The following is a 24,656-nucleotide window of genomic DNA, read 5'->3' as shown; positions in this document are numbered from 1 at the left end:
TAAACAACATGTATAGAAAAATGGCATAAAAAATAACATTATTAAAATTTACAACAAGATTGCTACAATAATTCAAACCCTAAACTCTAAACCCTAAACCCCAGCAATGGCATGAGCACCAGTGTACCACAATAAACTCTAATTGGAGTGCTTCGAGGCTTTATAGAAGCAAACAAAAATCAGTAGCGTCATACAGAATTAATGTCCTTTGGGAGGAAGTTCAGAAGCAAAAGGAACTAGAACATTTGGTCTTCATTTTCTTCATCACATCCCAATCACCCATCGTTGTGATTGATGCCTTTGTACTCAACCTAAACGGGCACTTAAAATTTGATGCCTTTGTATTCAACATTCACAAAAATCAAGTCATTTTAGGGAAATAATGAAAGAAACGCTTCACAAAAAGCAAAACTGCGACCAGAAAGACAACCTGTAAATGATGATTTTGCTTGGGATATTGCGAAGTCTGTGAAGTCATTTTCTGGAGAAAATAATACTTCAGATGATGATTTTGCGATGCAGGTTTCGCAAAATGTGAAGCAAACTCATTCTATGAAGTCATTTTCGCAAAAGAGAGCAAGATGAACGCAGAAATGCAGTAAATATTTACCTTCTTTTCGCCTTTTACCATTGAAATCGACAATAAACATATGATAAACATAGAATAACAAAGAAGAACAATGCCTTCGATTCAGACAAGAAGAAAAAAACAAAGAGAGGAAGAAGAAACATGAAGATAAAGAACCATGACTTCGATTTGCATAAAAACAGAGAACAAAGAGAGGAAGAAGAGACATGATGATAAAAAAATGGCTTCTGTTAGCACAATAAAAAGATAGGAAGATGAAAGGTTTGCGGTATTTTAGAAAAGTCACAAATAAATAGTATAGATATATAATGTGTTGGGTAATTGGTCTAAATATGTAAACGAGCCTCCAATTTGACTCAATTTTTTTTTAATTTTTCCTCTTAAAATGTCAACCACATTTTTCATCCTCTATTTTATAGCTTTGTAATGATTAAATTATGACTAATTATATCATAGAACCAATTGAATTAAAAAGTCAAACTAATGGTTAAGACGCAATTGTAAATGTTATATTAATCTCTAACCTTCTTTTGATGAAATTAAGAAATAAACCAACAATTTTTCAGATGCTAATGATGTTGGATCTCGGTTTATGGAAAGGTTACTATTTTCTCACATTCTTATGTTGGAATCTGTAGTTTTTCTAAAAATGATTGCATAATAAACTTTACATTACAAGTTTATAGAGGAACACTTTTTTTAAAATTAAAAGTGAGGAGGCGGTAGCGTAGAAGTAGGATATCCCAACGAGATTTTGATGAAGTGGAGCGGGCCTTAAACTATTTGGAGAAAACGGACCCGAAACTGAAATTTTGAAGATAAAACGGATTGTTGGAATTTAGCGATTTCGGACCCTAATTTTGTTGTGGTGGATCGTTTTTCTAAAATGGTACACTTTATTCCTTGTAAAAAAACAACTGATGCTGTTCAAGTAGCTCAATTATTCTTCCGAGAGGTTTACAAGCTGCACGGCTTGCCAGCATCCATTGTGTCTGACCGGGACACTCGATTTGTTAGTCACTTTTGGCGGAGTTTGTGGAAAATGGTCAATACGCAATTGAATTTTAGTAGTGCCTACCATCCTCAAACTGATGGGCAGACTGAAGTTGTGAATCGGTCCTTAGGCAATCTGTTGCGTTGTTTGATTGGTGACAAGGCTAAAACATGGGATGTAGTGTTGAGCAAAGCTGAGTTTGCACACAACCATGCTGTTAATCGCAGTACGGGTTTCAGCCCTTTTGCTGTGGTTTATTCTGTTGTTCCTCGAAGCCCACTGGATTTGGTGTCATTGCCAGATAAGACACGCGTGCATGGGAAGGCAGAAACTTTTGTGAACAGCTTGGTGGAAGTACATAAGCAAGTTCATAATAATCTTGTGACGGCAGCAAGCAATTACAAGAAACATGCGGATACGAAGTGCCGCCACGTAGAATTTGAAGTTGGAGATTTTGTTTGGGATGTTTTGACTAAGGAAAGATACTCCGTGGGAGATTATAACAAGCTGTCTGCTAAGAAGATAGGGCCTTTGGAGATTGTGGAGAAAATCAACCCAAATGCTTACCGGTTGAAATTGCCTAGTCATATTCGCACCGCAGATGTTTTTAATGTGAAGCACCTAATTCCGTTTTCGTGCGCGAGCAAGTGTTTAGAACGAAAGTCTGTTTATTTCTGCTGCATCAGATTTGCACCCCTACAAACCACAAACCTCGACCCAAATATTTCCCTTATTTAGTCTTTTTCGTATTTGTTTTGTGTTTGAAGCATGTAATGAGTTGAATTTGTGTTTGGGGGAATGTTTGCAATTTGCCACAGATTGTTTTTTAAAGAATGTTGACAAAGCCTAATTTGTGAAAGGCTGCAAATACGATAAAAACTAAGATTTTATTTAGATGAGGGTTGTGAAGGGTTTATTAGAGAGATATTAAGATTTAGATCAAAATTAATATTGGGCAAATTACACCATGGTCTTTGAACTTTACTCAATAACCACTAAATTTCAAAATGTGACATAAAAGTATTCAACTTTATAATTTCTAATATTATGACTACTAAACTTTAACTAATATCTCAAAATGATTGTTAACGATCTCAAAATGAAAATTTTGAAGAATTAAAGTTGTTTAGAATCACATTTACAATGAATCCACATTTTTATTTTGCCAAACTCATCATTTTTGGGGATTTTTCTCTCTAAAATTCATTTTCTCTTTTAACCAAACAACACTTACGTGGCTTTCAGATGAAAATTTTGAAGAATTAAAGTTGCTTAGAATATTATCAATTATTGGAATTTTCTATTTTGAGGTTGTGAATACTCATTTTGAGATGTTGATTGAAGTTTAGTGGTTATTTTATGACGTTAATTGAAGTTTAATGATAAAACATCTTAAGACCCTTCTTCAATCGAGTCTGCTAATTTATTTTGACCACATTAAGATCATACTTGTATTTATGAACATCTAATTTAAAAAACATTACCTATTTCATATAGGTCTAAAATTGTACTTTTTACAGTTCAATTGTTGCAGTTCGGATTAAGTTTTTAAAATGTCATAAGACCCTTCATCGTTCTAATTTTTTTGTGGGATTAAAAACCTAATCTTTTATTTCCACACATCAAACTCTATAATTTATTTTGACCATATTAAACTCATACTTAACATAATTAGTTATTAGTTAGGAACATCTAATTCAGTTAGAAAAAGTGCTACCCATTTCATTTGGATCAAAGATCGTGTATGTGCATTAATTTTGGTGGTTATTTAGGTCCAAACACTTTGTAAGGACTAAGAACTAAAATAATGAAACCAAAAAATACTGACGTTGATATACCTTCATTCGTATAAAATGATATTAATTTATGAAAAATTACTAGAAAGTTTAACTAAAACATTAGCACCATAAATTAACTTTATTCTTATATATGGATGATTACTGATGCGCGTTTTTGATGGGTTCATATTTGACCCTAATAACCATACTGTAATTCAATACAAAATGGGCTAATTAGGCTAATTAGATGTATAAATTGTGGGCTAAAAGCCTTATTTTGCAGATATTTAAAAGTCAAGAAGAAACAGTTGTCATGCAGCCTGTTTTGCAGGAGAAAATGTGAGGGAGACCCTTCGGACTGATGGGTAAAAAGCGGAAAGCGGAGGACAACAGAAAAGGGAGGCGGTAGAAGGGATGGTCAACAACATGATGAAAAGTTCCGGACCTTGAGTGTTCAAGTGTCCAAAGCCAACATTAATTTAAGAAGAATAGTGTACTTGTGTTAAGAACAATCTACTTTTGTAATAATTTTATTCTAGTTTATTCCTTCTCTCCTTATTATTAGCGGACAAGTAGAGAGAGAGGGGTGTACATTTTTGGATAATTTTCGGTTCCTAAACTTCATCTCTCTCGGGAGAAAGCTGATGGGATTTTTGACCTAACTCCATTGATGAGGAGTTACTGCTACGGGCTGGAGTTTTAAGGTTTTCTTATCTTATTTATGAATGAATGTGGTTTATTCTATGGTGTGTTTAATGATGCTATTCATGTATGTTTCATTAACTCCTATCTTAGCGTTTATGAATGATGGGAGACTGCTTTCATATTCACTTATCTATCATTGAACATGTAAAATCTGAAGTAGAAATATAATGGTTTTATATCAAGGGTTTTCTATGCATGAAATGCTGCTTATTGTCTAATGTAAGAGAGAAACACATTTGGGGACGCTTGAATGTGAAGTAAATCTTAGAATCTCAAAAACACACGAGAGTTGACTTGAGTGAGCTTAAAGCAGATACCTTGACCCACATCATATTACATTCATGAATAAAAAGGTAAAAGTCAACTGTAAGCTCCTTGTTCATGCTAGGCTTAGCTTGTTCTCCCTCTTTTATCGTGATCAATCATTATTTTCTGAACGCACTTTCTAAAAGATCAGCCACTTTTAGGTTATTCTAATCAAATCATATGAAACTCATTTCCAACTAAAAGAAAGAAGTTACTGTTACTTTGAACACCCTGTTCTATAAGGTTTTTCTGTTAGAATTTCTCATCAATCCTTGAGGAGAATGATATTATACTTATCAAGATATTACTTGTACCTAGTGCACTTACTAGAGTATATTCTGAGGACAACAGTTTTACATATACATGCATGTGAAGGCAAGTGTACCTTAGTCGTGTATCAAGTAATAAAGTGAAAGTAGAGTATCGTTCCCACGAGGATGGTGATTATAAATACTAATCTCTTTGCTTACTATCTATTATTTAAACAATCGAAAGGTAGAGTTTGTTGGACAACCAAGTTAAGACTTAAGCAAGAAATGAAATGAAAATTATACAAATTAGGTGCGAGATTACTTATATTAAAAGAAACTAAGGCTTCTAGCTTTACTTAACATCTTTGGTTGGTAATAACACTTAACCCCTTTTAAGTTGTTTTATCCTTTTTAAGATGGCGATTTTTCTTATCAACTAATAAATTCTCGAGATTGGCTCTAAACTCTCGATTAATTACTTTCCCTTGGTCCGACTCAAGTAATTAATCTAGAGAAGGATTAAGTTTTATTAATCTAAACCTTTTTAACCTACTTTACCTTGCTCTGACTAAAGTGATTACTTAAGATTCAAGAAAAACCGCTCGATTAATTAATTCTAAACTTTCGATTAATTACTTTCCCTTGGTCCGACTCAAGTAATTGATCCGAAGAAGCACTAAGTTTTCTTAGTTCCCATCCTTCGATTTATTACTTTCCCTTGGTCCGGCTCAAGTAATAAATCTAAGATTTGTAATAAGATTCATGAAAAACCTTGGAAAACCAATAAGCCACACTAAATGGTCATTAGGTCCAACTTATGAATTTAGATAGATAATGGAGTTCATAGTAATAAAAGAGATTGAAGTTTAGAAGAAACTGTAATAACGATTGCCGAACGAACTTCTTCGATAACTTAAAAATTACTTTTATTGGATTAACTTTTGCACAAACAACACTTTGAGAATCATAACAACAATTACAACAACAAAAACAACTGATTCTTAAAAAGAAGAATCGGCAAAATAACATTATAGAAGGAGGAATTTAGCCTAAGCTTGGTGTGTCTTCAAATGGCTCCCAAGGTCTCCTTTTATAGTAAAATGGCACAAATGCTTCCAAAGACCAACTCTCCTTATGTCCCATAACTCATTAATCTTCCATACTCAACTTTAAATAGGGTGGTGGAAGATGTTGGCAATTTAGGAGTTGAAATGAGTAAATGTGGGAAAGGAATCATAGGCTTCAACATGTTCATCAACTTGGACTTTCTAGACCTGTTACACTTAGAATTTGGAGATGATTATTATTAGTCATTTGTACATCTTTCTCTTAGCTTTCCAATGCATTTTGAATCGCCTCAATCTGAGTCCGTATGAGGGAGATACGATGAAATGCAAAAATGTGTCAAATCTGCCCTCAAAGTGAACAATGAGACTTTACAACTCACAGCTCCAAGATGCTGCCCATCGCGATAAGATGCATATGAGAAATCACTAAAAACTCATTTTTTACTCCATTTTACCCCCGAATTCTTGCCTTAAATCCCAACTTTGGTTATTTATGCTGAAAACCTTGTGAAAGTGCTGAAAAACATCCAAAGTGACTTAAATACATAAAATGAAGAAAATATACAAAAACCATTATTAAAATTTATTAAAATGGTACTAAATAACTAGTAATTAAATACTAAAAATGCTATAAATTAAGATGATAACAATTACATACTTATTAAGTCAATCGAACATCATTGAGAAGTTTAACTTTGATTTTGTTGAGAGCACTTAGAACATCTTTGCTACTAATCCTCTCCTCAGGTACATCTTCACAACACTTCAAGGCTAAGTTCATAATAGAAGATGTGCTATCTATCTTAGCCAAATTGTGTCGCTCATCGACCATAAGCAAATTGGGATCTACAAGTTCAGCGACTCCAGAAGGAAATGACTCTTTAACCCATTGCTTCATACTCATATCTTCGTTAAACATCTCATCTGTAGGCCTTCTTCTCGTGAAAGTTTCAATCAACATAATACCAAAACTGTATATATCGCCTTTTATGGAAACAAGTCCTCCAGATCCATACTCTATATTAGAATTTGATTACTCAGCCTCGTAAAAAACAATTACTATTTTAAGTATAATATATATGCAGAAAATCAAACATCACCTGGTGCCATGTATCCAACAGTTGCAAGAGTTATAGTTTGTATGAAAGATTGTTCTTCTCCGATGAGCTTTGCTATGCCAAAATCAGTTACATGAGCAATCATATCCTCATCTATAAGGATATTACTGGGTTTCAAATCACAATGAGCAATGGGATTCATAGAACCATGATGAATATATTCAACTGCTGATGCAACATCGATCATTATGTTCAATCTCTGAAAAATGTCTAAAAAGTAGTTGTGACAATACAACCATTTTTCCAAGCTCCAATTAGGCATGAACTCCATGACTAAAGCCTTAAATTCAGTTGTGCAACAACTCGTGATTATTTTCACAAGGTTTTTATGTCGAATCCCACGTAGTACTTCACACTCCACATCAAAACTCTTGAATGCTCCTTCTGACTCCAAATTGAAAACTTTAACTGCAACAGACAAGCCATTTGAAAGAGTCCCTCTATATACTGAACCAAAACTCCCACTGCCAAGCAAGTTGACCTCATCAAATTTATTTGTTGCCCGTTGAAGCTCGTGAATAGAAATTCTTTGCCATATTGGTAAAGATGGAAAATTCACTTGGTGAGTCAATAATTTTGTTTTCCTTTTCCAATACCAAATTAGGATGACAAAAACAATTCCAAGTGCTAAAGCTATTAATACAATTGCAACCAATTTTATCTTGGTTTTCTTTGAATGGTTCTGATTGCTAGTTCTGCACAGTTTGACTTGGAATTTAGGTGCGCCACAAAGTGCTTTATTTCCTAGAAATGATTGGGTTGATAAGTTCATAAATGGCCCTCCATTAGGAATTTCTCCTTCTAATTCATTGAATGACACATTAAAATCCTTGAGATATTTTAATTTCTCTAAGGATTTGGGCATTTCTCCTGAGAGATTATTGATTGACAAATCCATGAATTCCAAGCTTATAGCATCACCAAATGATTTAGGAATGGAACCCTCCAATCTATTATCAGAAAGAGAGATGACTTAGAGATTGGAGGTCTCCAAAGGTGGGTGGTATACTACCTGATAATTGATTTCTTGAAAAATCAAGTAACGTAACAACTTTTAAATTGCCAATATCTATTGGAAGATCACCTTTTAAGGAATTTGATGCTAGGTTGAGTTTAAGGACATCTTTAAGCCTCCACAAAGTTGACGGAATAGTAGAATTAAGTTTGTTGGATACCAAATAGAGATATCCTAGAGAAGTAAGATTACCCAAGCAAAAAGGAATATTTCCAGAGAGCTCATTTCTCCCAAAATCTATGGCAATCAATCTCTGTAAACCACATAATTCAGAAGGTATGGACCCTTGGATCATATTTGTCAGAAGAAGTAATCCTTGAAGTTTCCTCATTTTTCTAATTGTCTTAGGAATGAATCCTTTTAAATTGTTTTGTCCTAGATCCAATGAAATTAAGCTAGTTAAGTTACCAATTTCCTTAGGAATTGTTCCTGTTAGTCCAGAACCATACATTCTGAAATATTCAAGGGAAGAAGATAGGTTTCCTATGGAAATTGGTAGAGTAGCATTCAATGGATTTTCACCCAAGTCTAAACGTATCAAATTTTTGCAATTGACCAATGAGGAAAATAAAGTCAATAAAGACAGACTAGTGAGATGATTTAGCGGTAAATTGAGAGTTTGAAGGTTTCTTAAATTGCCAACAGAAAAAGGAATAGAGCCAGAGAACATGTTTAAACCGAAGTCTATGTCAACAAGTTTAGAGGCATTAGAGAGAGATGTGGGAATATGACCATGGAACTTATTGTTTGCAATATAAATTCCTTTAAGATTAGGAAGATGGAGGCCAAAGTTTGGAGGAAGACTGTCTGAGAGATTATTAAAAAGCAAGGACAACCCTATTAATGTTGAAATATTATAAATGCTGGAAGGAAGCATTCCATCAAGGTTGTTATATCCGAGATGTAGTTCCTTCAGGTAAATAATGTTACCAATTTCAAAAGGAATGCTACCTGCATTGACAATTCATTGAGAAATTATAAATTAAAATTGTGTTTATAAAAAAAATTCAACTAAAATTTTAAGGATAATATTTAAACCAAATAACAAAAGTGAAGATATTTTATGAATATTTCATATCATACTAATGATCTATAGGTGAACACAAATTTAACACCTCAGAGTCTTACAAATCTATACTTGTAATTTGTCAGAATGTTTTCTCCAAAGCCAAGAATCCTTAATCGAGTTAGATTAATAAAGGAACTTTATCATATATGGAGTTCCTTTTCACATATAACTCCCATTTTATAAGATTGCATATATGTTATTAGACCTGACAATTATCGTGTTCGAGTCGTGTTCGTGTCGTATCATTTCGAGTTCGTGTTAAAAAGGGTAAACCCAAACCCGGCCCAATAATTTTCGTATCACAGTCGGATTAACCTGTTCGGGTTAGTGTCATGTTTTCGGGTTACATGTAATTTTGTTGTGCATATATATTAATGATGATTTTTAAAAATATAAGAGGATACGGTACTATTTTTAACTATTTTATGTCATTTTTATATTAATATGTCAACACTAATCATTTAAAAGTCTGGTAATATCATGTTAGATGGTCATATAATGTGTTTATAATAATTTAGGAGGTTTGAATCATATTTGCAAGTAATAATTATAATTTTATTATCTTTATTAATAAATTAACATATCAAAACATGAGAGAATATAACAATAATTTTAAATATTCATGCAATAAATTAACATATCAATAATTTTAACATATCAACCCTAATCCAACCCAAAAATTCGCGTGTCAGTTTTGTATCAATCCAAAAAAGACACATTACCTACTAAGCTAAACACAAACACTAAAATTGCGTGTCGATTTCGTGTCGTATGTACTTTTACCACCTCTATATGTTATGATCAATTTATGTCTTCATTAATACAAATGCGATAAAGCAAAAAGCATTTGTCACTAAATATATAATTACTCAATTATTCATTCTTAGCCTCTATAATAGATTTTTTTTTGACTGATACAGTAGGATTTTTTTCTGCCAAAAAAGCCTCTATATCCGTTAAAAAATTCTAGGGTCGATAAAAATATTTATAATTTAATTAAATTAATAATTTTATTAGTATTATATAAGATATATCATTTTTTATTTTAAAACTGTCAAATATTTTTGAATTTCTATCATCTTTTAACATTCTCTAACCATTTCTAACCAATCATTTATTGATAACTTCCTAATTGACAAAATGCAAAATATGATTTGCTATAACTGTAAATTATTTTTTATAAAGGCTTTTCTGTGTAATTTCTCCAAAATTCTATTATATTCCCTTAGTCCACTTATTGAGCAAACTTGACCACTAAAATTTCTTTAGGCAAATAATTAAACATGAGAGAGAGATTGTATCTTATATTTTGAAGTTTAGATTGGAGTTTTATTGTAGGTTTAGAAAACATTAATTAGCATATAATAGTATTTTCTTATTTTTAATTGGGTATACGTCTAACATTTTGGATTAGGAACAATTTTACCCCTAAAGTTTAAAATGGTGCAATTTTACTCTAATGTTTGTAGCCAAAAGTCATTTTACCCCTAACGTTGATAATTTGGGTCAATTTCAGACACTATTATAAAACACAGATATTTTTGTTCCTTATTTTGCATCAATTGCTTACCAAATTGTTCTAAAAAAAATGATTTCATGTTTGTTATAATTTAATAATAGAATTGGAGATTAATATTTATAAATTCGGTGAATATTTTGAATTTTTTTGTCTAATTTGTACAAAAGACAGTATATTTTTTTTTCACATCCCAACATATGTTTGTGATTTATTGCTGATAAAATGACGTACGTGTGAAGGGTAGATACAAGATTCATGACCAATGAATTATTTCTCAAATTGACCCAATTTATCAAAGTTATGGGTAAAATTGCTCTTGGCTTCTAACGTTAGAAGTAAAATTGCACCAGATTAGACGTTAGGGATAAAATTACTCCTGATGCAAAATGTTAAAAGGTATTTTTGGACCTTAACCCTTTTTTGATTATGTATAACTGCTATCATATAACTGCTATTAAAAATTTAGTATATTTAAATCCAATACCAAAAGTGAACAAATTTTACGAACATGATATCATATAACTGGTATTAAAAATTTATCGTATTGGGATCTTACGAATATACCAATATGATAGAGTGTAATACCTGTCAACATGTTTTCTCCCAAGACAAGTTCCCTTAACTGAGTTAGATTTCCAATAGAGGTAGGAATCCTGCCACTTATAGAATTTCTTCTCACATCTAATGCCTCCAAAAATATAAGATTTCCGATGGAATTTGGAATTTCCCCTATCAAATAAATAATTGGTTAGTTCCGGTGACTATAAGTATGTAAATGCAAGTAGATGTCACCATTTAATATTTTGATACAAATTAAAATAGAAACCTAATAACCAACTAATATTTTTTAAATTTAGTTCTTAATATTTGCGCCTCAAATTATATTGTTTACAGTTTGAAATCAGATTTTTACAGTTTCTTTATAGCCGCATCACACATATAAAAAATTGCTTTTGAACTATTAAAAATTAAAATTTGAACATAATTGAATTGAATAACGTCATGTTAACCGAGTTTTATGTAAAGCTAACTCTTTTTTATAATTATCAAATGCTTAACATGACCGAAAATAAAAGATTGAGAACTTAACACACATCAATATGTAGATTAATTTAAACTAAAAATAAAAAATACTTTTGATTGTAATCAAAATCTAACAATGTAATTTCAAACATTTTGTATTTTTAAGAAAACATACCACATAGTTTTATTTGCAAACTTTTAGAGCATATGCCTTCATTTATAAATTGGGCAAACCATAGGTTTTTTTTTTAAAATTTACCCTTTATTGTTTAAAAGTTAAATTGTATCTTGTTTTCTGATGTTTGGATTAGATTTTTATTGTGTTTTCGGAAAAAAAAAATTATTTAGCATGTTGCAATTTGGTAGGATATTTGAATTTCCTTAATCTTGTTATAATAGTTGACTTCTGAAGTTTCTACCATGTCAATTGGTTATTGCTAACAAATTTAGCCCCGATGTATCAAAAAAATATAATTTCAAGTCTCATCAACGAAGATTGTTTTTTTTTTCATTAATAAAATATATGCAATTTCAAACCTTATAGAATGGCGAGGACCCTGGATGTTGTAGGATGGCCATAACATAAATTTATGCATTAAAGAAACTCACCTTCCATTAATGATCCTTGAAATTGAATCATCTCGTAAACATTAGGTTTACGATTTCACTCTATTACAAGGAGGCCAAATCTCTAAAGTTAGATTTAAGGTTGAAATGTTTTTAAAACATGAAAAAAATGTAGAGATAAGGGAAAAAAGAAATTTACCTCCAAAGTGATTAGAGTAGAGATCAAGATATTGAAGTTGGGATACAGATCCAATCCATGAGGGAATAATCCCATTGAAAAAATTGTATCCTAAGCTAAACAACTTCAATCGGTGTAAATTGACAAGTTGAACAGGCAAAGAGCCATAGAAAGAGTTATTGAATAAAGAGAATGTGACTAGGAATGAAAGGTTCCCAATTTGTGGAGGAATGGTCCCTGTTAATCCCATGTCATCAAGTATGATCTCTGTAACCCTGTGATGACCAGTTCCACAAGTAATACCAATCCAATTACAGATTGATGTATCCTTAGACCAGTTGAATGCTAACAGATTTCGAGGATCATTTGTGATATGAGCTTTCAAGATAAGCAATGCATCTTCATCGGTACTGATATTACTTGTGGCTCGGCTTTCTTGTAAACATTTCAACAAACATATGAAACATAATATAATTATCACGGACAAAGATTTCATTTTCTCTATGGATGACTCAATACTGAGAAAAGTTTTGAGGAATTGCGAATCAAATAAAACATTTGCAGTGAAATATATAGCCCTGTATTAGTTGAAAAGTCTATGAAAAAACAATTAAAAATATTTAATTTAATGTAATAATTATTATTAATGAATTGCAATCCAATTAATTAATGATGTGTTTATGGAATGTGAGATTAAGATATTATTTGATGTAATATAATTAATTAATTTGATGGACTTATTATTATTATTATTATTATTATTATTATTATTATTATGCAGGCATGGAATATTTCAAAAACTAAGTGCATGGGCAGATAATTCCACAAAATAGTAATTAAACAAAAAGGTACCCTTTGGTGGCATTCCTATGCATTTCCCAAACCCGACAAAATAAGTTCCTATTTTATTAGATATATTTTAATTAGATGGATAAAGTGTAAAAATACATTTAATGTTTATAGTCAGGAGTAGTTTTTATCCTTAACGTCTTAAAAAATGTAATTTTAACTTAATGTTGGCAGTAAAAAGTAATTTTACACATAATTTTATAAGTTTGGTTAATTTGAGAAATAATTTGATTTCTCGGTTATAATCTTGTGATCTTTACTTCACATGTGCGTCATTTTATCACTATTTAGCAACAGATCACAAACATATAATTAGACATGGAAAAAATACAATGTATACTATATTTTGTATGAGTTGATAAAAAAAATTAAAATATTTAGTAGAATTTATAAATATTAATTTTCAATTTTATTACTAAATTACAAAAAATAAAATATTTCTTAGAACCAACTGATATACGATTGGTGCAGAATAAGTAACAAAATATTTGTATTTATAATAATATAAGGGTAAAATTGCTCTTCACTGCCAATCGTATTGATAAAATTGTACTATTTTATAAGTTATAGGTAAAAAATTTCTTGACTATAAACGTTAGAGGTATTTTTCACCTTATCCCTTAATTAAAACATTACATTATCAATATTCATTATATATGTTTCATTAAAAAAAGATAAATAAATTTTATTTGAAAGCTACAAATACCATATAATAGAATAGATTTTTCTATCCACTTAATTGGATTGATTTTTTTGTTCCTATGAAAAAGATATTTGAGTACTAGAAAATTAATTTCTTTCTATGATAGAATAATAGCATAAACTGATAGAAATAAGGGAAGTGGTAGGGGTGTTCAAAATTCTAACCAATCCATGGATCCAATCCAATCCAACCCAATCCAATACCCAAATATCTAGTTTATTGGTTTATTTATTATATTGGATTGGTTGTAACCAAACCAATAGAAAAATTTCACATGAATAAAATAATTTAACTGGTTAATTAACCAATCCAAATTAAAAAAGCCCAACATTTTTAAAATGAAACCAAAACTTTTTTTCCTAACAATTACAGATCAAGGTAAGCCCAAACTAAAAGGACCAAAACAATACTACGTAAAGTCATGAAATTCAAAATAATTTTTTATTTTGTATTTATTTAGTTACTTGATGTTTAATGGGTAAATTACACCTACGGCCACTTTAGGAGTGTGTATTGGTATAAAACCGAACCGAACTGAACCGAAAATACCGAATACCGAAATAATCAAAATAATTCACACCGGCACCGAACCGAATAATAGGTAAAACAGAATTAAAATCGAACCGAAATATACAATTCGGTTCTGTTTAAACCGAACAAACCGGATTAAGTTAAAAATAAAAAATAAAAATCACTATATTTTCTCATTAAATTTACCTCAACAACAACAAAAGTTGAAATACTTTCAAAATATATATGTACTGGGTTCTTATCTCAACAAAAAAAAAATTAAACTTGTAAAATCAAATATATGCGTGTATATATATAAAAGAATGTAAAATATGTGTAATTCGGTGCGGTTCGGTTTTTTTTACACTTTTTGTCAAACCAAATCGAAACGAACCGAACCAAACCGAATACCAAAATAGATTTAAAATTAAAACCGATACCGAACCGAATTGTTAAAAAACCGAACCGAAAAACTGAATTCAATCGGTTCGGCTCGGTATGCGGTTTAAACCGCACCGATGCACACCCCTAGGCCACTTAACTTTGCTCATTTTCACAATGTGGCTCCTAAACTTTAAAACATAACATAAAAGTCACTCAACTTTATATTTTTTTTACATTATGACCATTAAACTTCAATCAATACCTCAAAATAAAAAATTCGAAGGATTGATAATAATCTAATAAAATATTTGATGTTTTTCGTATTTAATTAACAGGATATTTAATTTTATGGTAATTAATAGATTAATTAAATATCTTTTTTTTAACAGAAACATCTGATTAATTAAATATCTAATTTGATATTTAAACACAATTATTGATATTTAATTTATAAGAAAAAAAGTAAACATTCGAGGAGCAAAATTTACAACATTTGGAAGAAAAAAATACGAAAAATTAAATATAATAAAACGAAAATTGAAGACATTAAAAAATCAGATTTGATATTGATTGAAAAAAAATAAATTAAATTACTTAACCTAATTGAAATAATAGGTAATAGGTTTGGTGAAATTAATTTATGGATTGGTGGTTAATAACCAATCCAAACCAAAACCAATCCAATCCAATTTTATAGAGTTTTTATGGATTGGATTGGTTATTTACCACCAATCCATGAATTCATTCCTTAATTGGATTGGTTAGGTTTTTTTATCCAATAACTATTGGATTGATCCATGAACACCCCTAGGGAGTGGTTTTACACCATTTTATTCTACCTGTCATGTTGTAAAAAAAAAATTATTAAAAATGAATAAAATTAAAACATTATTATTTATTTCTCTATTTTTTTTATTAAAATAAAAATAAAAATTCTATTCTATTTCTAGTAAATTCTAAGGTAAATTTTAAAAACAACCCCTGTGGTTTCATGTTGTTCAAAAAAAACTCCTATGGTTTGTTTTTACAAAAAAAAGGACCGTGGTTTACGCCGTTACCCGAAAAACGGAAAACGGCTTAACAGTGTTAAAATAGAGGGGTAAAATTGGAAATTCCAGATTTTTTTATTATTTTTATTTTTCTTTACTTTTCTTCTTCTTCTCCTCCTCCTCCTCATCCTCCTCCTTCTTCTTCTTCTTCTTCTCCTCTCTTTTCCTTCTTCTTTTTTCTTCTTCTTACTCTCTCTCTCTTCTTCTTTTTTTCTTCATCTTTTTTTTCTTATTTTTTTTTAATTTCCAGAATTCTGAAAATTTTCCAGAATTTCTGAAAAATTCCAGAATTCTGGACGTCTGAAATCCAGACGTTCTTAAGAACGTCTGAATTTCAGACGTTCAATGTCTGAAACCCAGACGTTAACGTCTGGATTTCAGACGTTGAACGTCTGGATTTCAGACGTTCAACACGTCTGAAATCTAGATGTTGAACGTCTAAATTTCAGACGTAACGTCTAGATTTCAGAATTTTTTAAAAAAATAGAAGAAGAAGAGAGAGAGAGGAGAAGAAGAAGAAGAGAGAGAAGAAGAAGAAGAAGAAGAAGAAGAAGAAGAATGAGGAGGAGGAGGAGGAGGAGAAGAAGAAGAAAAAAGAAAAAAGAAAAAGAAAAAAATAATAATAAAAAAATTTCCAACTTTACCCCTTGCCACGTCAACAATTTTAACACCGTTAAGCCGTTTTCCGTTTTTCGGGTAACGACGTAAACCATGGTCCTTTTTTTGTAAAAAAAAACCACAAGAGTTTTTTTTGAACAACATGAAACCACATGGGTTGTTTTTGAAATTTACCCTAAATTCTATTAATATGTTAATATATTTCCATTAAAAAAATATTCAATTCGATTAACCTTTTTTTTCTTTTTTTATTCTTTTTAATTATGAATAACGAAAAAGAATAAAAAAAACTTTCATTTAAAGTTTTCTATTTTAATATTGTATTGAAATTGTATTGAATTTAATAATATTGAATTTCTTTTAGTTGTTGTTCTTTGTAGTTTCCGCAAGTATGTTTGAAAAATCTCCATTCTTATGAACAAGCGAGTTAAGGTCTTCGACCAGTCTTTTCCCAGAGAAAGGAAGCCTAATTCCCTTGATGAAAATCAGACAACTTGCGAATTGTGTCCGTGCGTTGCGCGGGTGGATTAGTTTTTTGTACTGAAATTTAACATTTTAATATTTTTTAAATTTTATTTATTTACATATAGTGATATTAAAATTTTATTTTAAAATAATTTAAATTTATAAATTGTAAATAAATTAACAAACATATATTTTTAATTGCTTGATAATATTTGGAAATTATTGAAGTCATATTTATTGTCCATGTTGACATGTTTGCAATAGTCATTCCTTTCTGTTATTGTATAATATTTTTTTATATAATCTTGCAATTTAAAATATTTGAAGTGTTATGTTTTTTCAAAGTCTGAATTCTTCCAATTCTTGAAAAAAATGTTATTAATACAGTTTATCAATGGAAATCGCTCCTAAATAAATCTGAATCACTTACTGAAATAAGAACAAAATTATAAGACTATATTATTATAAGATTAAAAACAAAACTAATACATAATCAAAATTAAAGGTCAATGAGGTCTTTGATTTTCTATTGCCAATGAATATAATGATGAAATACTATATATCATGCTTTATATATAGGTTTATTCGTGACTTTTGAATTTTCTTTGCTTTGTGGTTTTTCATCTTCCCGTAACTCTTACTTTATTTTATTACTTTAATTAATGGGCTATTAATTGATAATAAATAATGTGAGATAATTAAAACTCATTAACTGATTTATTCTTTTTGCTCCTGCGATGCCAACTAAGCAAAAAAGCCTCTAAAACAATTCTTGTAAATTCTCTCTGCTTCCGCTATTATATATAGTATAAATATAAGACTAGGGTTATGCTCTGCTTACTTTGTTTTTGACAAAGTAAGCATTACTTTGTTTTTTCCACCATTGGATGGTGATGAACTTTAACAAAGTAAACTCATCAAATGGTAGAAAAAATAAAGTAAAACTTACTTTGTAAAAATCAAAGTAAGCATAGAAGGCACCGACTAGACTATATTATTATAAGATTAAAAACAAAACTAATATATAATCAAAATTAAAGGTCAAGGAGGTCTTTGATTTTCGATGGCCAATGAATATAATGATGAAATACTATATATCATGCTTTATATATAGGTTTATTCATGACTTTTGAATTTTCTTTGATTTGTGGTTTTCCATCTTCCTGCAACTCTTACTTTATTTTATTACTTTAATTAATAGGCTATTAATTGACAATAAATAATGTGAGATAATTAAAACTCATTAACTGATTTATTCTTTTTGCTCCTGTGATGCCAACTAAGCAAAAAAGCCTCTAAAACAGTTCTTGTAAATTCTTTCTGCTTCCATCTATACTATATATAATTTTGGAAGCAGAGAGAAAATGAGAGAAGTGTTTTAAATGCTTATTTCATTAGTTGTCAAGCATTTAAAAATCTAGATTAAAAATGATTTTAATTAAGATTAAAAAGGATTTTAATTAATTAAAATAAAAAGGATTTTAATTAATTAAAATTTTATATTTAATAAAATAATATAATTAATTAGATATAGGAAATATGAAATTCGAGTTAGTGGATAAGTTATATAGTTAAGAATTTGTATAGTTATATGTTTATATTTAATAAAATAATATAATTAATTAGATATAGTATGGAATTCGAGTTAGTGCAGAATTTGTATAGTCATTACCAATTACAATAAAAATAATGATGCTCATTTAATTAATTAAGTAATAATTGAAAATTTAATCATATAACAATTCAGGATAGATGAAGAGATATTGTATTAATTAATTATATTTAATAAGTATTATTATTGCATCAATTATTACAATTTATTGTACTATATAATGTAAGGAGTTTGTGATTTTTTTATTCACAAATTTACATCCCCACAAACTTAAATCTTCAAGTACGGCTATGATGAATTTTGTTAGATTTATATGATTTATATTTTAATTGGTCAGGAGAAGACTTTCACAGTGGCTGCTACAATAAAAAGCATCAACGATAAATTCGGATGATACTATTTGGCATGTGAAATTTACCGAAAGAAAGTAAAGCCGAAAGATGATACATTTTGGTGCGAAGAATGTGAACGAAAACCAAGGACTACAATTCCAAGGTGAAATTTATTAGTAAAATTACAATAATCTTTCTTTGCATATTGAAAAAAATTATAAACATATATTATTTTTTCACAATTGTAGATACATAAGCTCGAGATAGAAGTTGAAGACTTAAGTGATTATATGACATTTTAAGTCGGCAATAAGCAAACTTAGCTTTTCAATGAAATTATTTTTGTGAGAAGCTTTAAGTTTCGTCTCAAATTAAGAGGATTTCAATTTCAATTTTTGTGTTTTTACAATTTAAGTTATTTGGTTTGGTTTCAGTTATCATTTACAATTACAATAATATAATTCATGTTTGGGAATTCGTAATTTAATTTTCAAACACAGTAAGAAATGACAAAATTATAATTTTATTTTCAATTTTTATTATCAGCAATTTTAGTGATACTTACAAAAATATTCCTCAATTTTAATGATACTTTTATAAAATATTCCTAATTAAAATAACGTACTTATATTTAAAATAGATAATTGTGACATTAAAGAGTTATTAAAAGAATGTAGATTGAATATTCTTCGTATAGATCAATAATAATGAAAAATAAGTCTATAACTCACATAACAAAATTTCAAGACAATTGAAAAATTGTGGGTCATTTAAAACCAACATTATATTAAGAGTTTATAAATATGTCAAATGTTTCCGGTTGTTTCCAAATAATAATTTTAAAATTCTTGAGGGTCCGTTTGACTACTTGCTGTTTGTTGTTCCTGTCTGATGGTTACTGTTCCTATTTGCTGTTTGCATTTGGAAAAAACTGTTTTTCCAAAAAGCATAGATTATCAGCTTTTGTAAAAAAATATTTTTCAGCTGTAAAAAGCAAACATGATGTGTCTAACCAAACACCTAAAATTCTTGTCTTTTAAAATGAAAAAGCAAACAGAAGGTGAAAAATGGATAAACAAACACCCCTTCAAGTTGAAGAGTTTCATTATGGTTGAATCATAATTAAAATATAATGTTAACTTTAAACTATAAACATTGAATATCAACATTGAAGTTATTTTTACACATTTTCGTATTTCAACAAATAAATATATAACTTCTTAAGTTTCATTCATTTACTTTTAATAAATACATTTGAAACCAATATAACTTAAATAAAATTATTACACATTTAGTTTTTATTATTACAATTTTAAGTTTTTTTTCTCATTTTTTAAGTATAGATTCTATATTATTATTATTATTATATATAATAGTGCAACAAAAGAGACATTGATGAGGTGAGATTTGGACGCTTTTTTCACAAGTTGTAAAAATAGTAGCAAAAAAAAAATTCTTACAAAACATCCTAACATGTATATTTTAAAAATAATATCAATATCATTATATATAAATGATATAAAATTAAAAAAATTAAACAATCTTAAATAATTGTACAAAAAATTTAGATACCCGCGCAACGCGCGGGCACAATACTAGTTATTATATATAGTATAGACATGTCAGGGCCGGTCCTGACATTTTAGCGGCCCTAGGAGAAATACGAGATAATGGGCTCTTAATAAAAAAATTATACTAAAAAATCTAAAAATAGAAATTTGGACCCATTTTAGACCTAAATTATCATATTATTTGGTCAATTTTTAGACCTAATGGATATTATAACTAAATTTATAACAAAAAAAAAAGTATATATTCAAAAAAAATTAAATTTTTTGGGCCCCTTTTAGCCTTGGGCCCTGGGCGGCCGTAGGCCTTTGGGCCGGCCCTGGACATGTTTAGGTAACTCAATATTTTTGCATTCCTTAATTTTTAGCCATTATTTTATAGTCATTTATTCTATTAAAAGTATAAAAATAAACAATGTCATTAAACCGATTTTCAAACATAGCCCCTTATTTTAAAAGTTGAAGTGTCAAATTTGACCCTAACATTTCTGGTGAAGTATAGATTTGGTTCTAAAGTACAAAATGGTCTAAATTTAACTCTAACATTTCCAAACAAGATCAATTTTAGCACTATGTTTTTAACGTTGTCAAGCAAGATTAATTTTAGCACTACGTTAGTGAAAATTTAAAAATGATATTTTGACTGTTATTTAACTGTCACATCGGAACTTCAAAATATAATTTATATCTAAGATATATAATATGTTACTAACAGCATTACAAAAAAATATATTAAAAAAATATATTAAAACGCTAATAACTAATAGTTGCTGCCAACAAACCGTAATAATATGCGGGGATTTGGGAAGTCGCTTGGGAATACCAAGTTTATTCAGAATTCCACATATAACCGATTTGACAATGAGAAGCATCTTTGATTGACTGCCAAATAAGGACACAATTTAATTCAGTCGTAAATTCCAGTCATTAACTCTTTATTTTCCTTGTAGTACTAGAGCCGTCTCCTTGTGAGAAATTAATATAAAAGTTATTCTTGACAATAGATCATTTTAGCAAAATATATATATGAAACATTCTCAAAGGCTCACTATGCCAAAACCCTCTTCAGACGACGGTTAAAAACCGTCATCCCACGAGATATAAATCTGTCACGGAGCTCACTGTCGTCTGTTGCACTTTCAGATAACGGTTAGGTTCTGTCATTTGAAGATACTATACATGACATCAGCCTAGTTGCGTACTGTCATATGAATCTTGTTATGATGCATATTTTTTATTATTAATGTCACCTTTAATGTCATCACATGACATACTAATAATTAAAAATGTCAAGTAGATATATGGGAAATTGGCATATTGGTATTCGCGGTGACAGTTTTTATAATAATTTATGTCGTTATAACTTGTATCAGATGGCATAGGTCTTAATCAATCATGTCGATATATTTATTTTAATGTCTTTTTATTGTTGTTTAGATGATATTTTTATAAACATAAATGTCACTCTTTGCCTTCTTCTTCGAATCTGGTAATGAACAATATGTTGAAACACCTTTCCACATGATTTTGATTTGACAAAATTATTTAAGTAATTGATAAAAAATATTCTAACACATTAAATTTAAATGCTTTGATTTATTTATATACTAATGTGTTTGTTCAATGTTGAGTTTATTTATCTATAAGACATTAAGATATAAAGTCTAAAAGCCCATTAGTGGAAGTCAAGCCCAAGTCAACATAATCAAGACCTCACGACCCAAGAAGACGAAACAAAGTCGTATCAAGCAAAACGACGACTCAGCATGAAGAAGGATCGAGAACCCTTCCAGCAAAAGCTTCAAGAGAAAGCTGCTGAGTTAAGAGACAAGCAGTCAGGACAGCGGCAGACAAGAACCAACTTCTAGACAAAGTATTTCTACTTTGGGTAAAGTTCAGAAGGCGCAGGAAGCTGTTTAGAAGACTTTGCCAAAAATGTCGAAACATTTTGTTTGCCAAACGAAAAACTACCGAGCACTGCCGTGGATAGAAGATGCAAGAATCTCATTGGCCAACGACACTGAGCGCGTACTGAGTGACAACAACAGAAAGCCATTTCCCTCCAACGGTTATTTCGAAATTCGAAATGACCGATGCCTCAAGTGTCACTATATAAAGGCCTCTCATTTGCTTTAATCGATGCAGATCTTCAATTAGCCGAAACGCTGTCCAAATTCATACTTGAAGTTCTGTGAGAAAAGCAAAGCAAAAACCTTACACCAATTTCCAAATTATTGTGTAAAAGTCTAGAGTGATTTTCAATCATCTAAAGTGTCTTAGCAATTGTTGTTTAGGACAAACACTTTATCATTTCTAGAAGAATAGAAAGGAGAGGCTGAGTACTCGGTTATAGTACTCAGCGGTAGATATAGGAGTGAGTAGAGGTATAGAGGAAGGTACTCTTGTATACTCAGCTTCTATTGTAAAAGGTTTCGTGCTCTACCTTTAAAGAGCTCAGTAGAGAATTAAAAAAGCTCGGACGAGTTCTGGGGACTGGACGTAGGCGGAGAGGTCGAACCAGGATATGTCTGCTGAGTAACATATTTCTAACCCTTAAACTCCTTTACATATTGCTTACTATAAAACTGACTAAGTAACAAACTCACACTGAGTTGAGTGCACTAAGAAGCTGAGTTCAGGAATAGACTCTAAGTGCTATCTCCTGACTCAACGAAAGAAACAGACTTAGTCACAAGTTGACTAAGCTTGTGTCTTAGAATTACTTAGCGCCGCTTGTAAACCTTTTCTTAAGAAAAGAAGTCAGCCTAAACGGACAAAATTTTCCTACCCCCCCCCCCCTTGGAATTAAACTTGTCACGTTATAAGGGACCAACAAGTGGTATCAGAGCCTAACAGCTCACTGAGCAAGATATAACTATCTTGAGCTGATCCCCACTATGGCTGAGAACAACACTCGTTTCCTCCCAGGAAATCCGACAAATCAGATTTTACCCGAGGGACTGTCCATTACTCGGCCTCCTATGTTCTTCGGGTCTAACTATACCTTTTGGAAGACCAGAATGAAAAATTTCATTCAGGCAACAAATATGAGTGCATGGCTTTCTATAGTCCAAGGCCCATTTGTTCTTGTTGAAACTATTGACGGCCAAACGGTTGTTAAAGCTGAGACTAAATGGACAGAGGATGATCTCAAGAAGCTACAAAATCATGCTTCGGCTATAAACATGCTTCATTGTGTGTTAGATGCTGCAGAGTACAACAAAATTTCAGGTTGTGAGTCAGCGCAGGAGATCTGGAAGAAGCTAGAGGTCACCTACGAAGGAACCAACAAAGTGAAGGAGTCCAAGGTGAACCAGCACATGAGGTTGTACGAGCTCTTTGAAATGAATGATGATGAAGGAATCTCTGAGATGAACGCAAGGTTCACAAATATTATCAACGAGCTCAAAAGACTTGGCAAGATCTTTACTGAGGAAGAGCAAGTCAAGAAGATACTGAGGAGTCTTCCTAAAAGCTGGCAAGCCAAGAAAACTGATGTTGAGGAAGCTCAAGACTTAACCACCTACAAGTATGATGAACTCATTGGCTCGTTGCTGACCCATGAGATCTCAATGAAGAATTTCGAGGTGAAGGAAAAGTCTGAAGACAAGAAGCAAAAGTCTCTTGTCATGAAAGCTGACTCCACTGATGGGAGCTCAACAGATGATGAAGAAATGGCAATGTTCACTAGAAAGATGAAAAGGCTGTTCAGAAAGAATGATAAATATTCCAAGAAGCCTTACAAGAAGTTTGATAAGTACAAAGTTGAGTCAAGCGACAACAAGTACAAGAAGGACAACTCAAAGCCCATTACATGCTTTGAATGTCATCAAACTGGCCATATCAAATCAAGCTATCCTACCTTGAAGAAGGAAAGGAAGAACGGTAAGAAGGCGATGGTGGCAACCTGGAGTGATAGTGATGAGTCATCATCATCAGGAGACGATGCCACTGAGTCAGCAAAGATCTGCTTCATGGCAGATGAGCTTGCTGAGCCTTGTGTTTCTGAGCATGCTGACCCCTCCATTGCATCTGACGATGAGGAACACTCAACTGAGGTAATATCACTACCCTTGCTCAGAAATGAAATGGTTAATGCCCCGAGTGACCTCTACACACTTGTCAAAAAGTGTAACAAAAAGGTTAGAGCACTCAACATGCGATGTGACGAGATTGAGGAGGTCAAGTTGAGTGACCTTCAATATCTTCTCCAAGACAACTCAACTTTGCATAGTAACATAGAAATTATGCAAAAGTTTGTCTCCGAGGTCCAATCAGATTCTAAGAAACTGAAAAAGGATGTCACATCTATTCAGAACCAACTCAAGGTTCCGAATAAAAGAAATATTCCTCTGAATAATCAGTACGGAAGTACTAGTCAGCAGAG

At 30.9% G+C, this 24,656-nt stretch overlaps 1 pseudogene; it reads right to left on the bottom strand.

Annotated features, from left to right (window-relative positions):
- Positions 1-6,351: 6,351 nt before the first annotated feature.
- Positions 6,352-12,675, bottom strand: LOC136204046 (probable LRR receptor-like serine/threonine-protein kinase At3g47570; annotated as a pseudogene).
- Between the last annotated feature and the right edge of the window lie 11,981 nt (positions 12,676-24,656).

Source organism: Euphorbia lathyris, chromosome 8 (genome assembly GCF_963576675.1).
Source record: "Euphorbia lathyris chromosome 8, ddEupLath1.1, whole genome shotgun sequence".
NCBI classification, from domain to species: Eukaryota; Viridiplantae; Streptophyta; class Magnoliopsida; order Malpighiales; family Euphorbiaceae; genus Euphorbia; species Euphorbia lathyris.
This window is presented reverse-complemented; position numbering and strand designations above follow the sequence as displayed.